Source organism: Temnothorax curvispinosus, unplaced genomic scaffold, assembly GCF_003070985.1.
Source record: "Temnothorax curvispinosus isolate PA1 unplaced genomic scaffold, ASM307098v1 QBEX01011751.1, whole genome shotgun sequence".
Taxonomy (NCBI): domain Eukaryota; kingdom Metazoa; phylum Arthropoda; class Insecta; order Hymenoptera; family Formicidae; genus Temnothorax; species Temnothorax curvispinosus.
Window position 1 is genome coordinate 59,739 of NW_020221531.1, and position 269 is coordinate 60,007.

Sequence of the window (269 nt, forward strand, 5' to 3'; positions counted from 1 at the left end):
ATTACAGAGGTAACAGTACAAAATAAAAATATTTTATTAAAATACATAAATTTTTCTTGTAAAAAAACTTGGCGCTGCTAGACCTCGAATTACCCAAGTTGGTTAATTTTAAATAAATAAATTTTATCCTCTACTTAATTATAAGCCGCATTATCCGCCATCCGCGTCGTCACGCACACCCATATCACTCACTCGCACATCCACGCTGATAATCATTTAATATTACTCCCATCGCATTCTTTTCTGAATTATTTTTATTTATTGTTGTC

General features: G+C 32.0%; 1 protein-coding gene across 1 annotated transcript in view; it reads right to left on the reverse strand.

The window, feature by feature from the left end:
* The window catches only part of LOC112461771 (transient receptor potential protein-like), a 96,010-nt gene that overhangs the window by 42,515 nt on the left and 53,226 nt on the right, over positions 1-269 (reverse strand). The gene's annotated exons all lie outside the window — the stretch shown is intronic.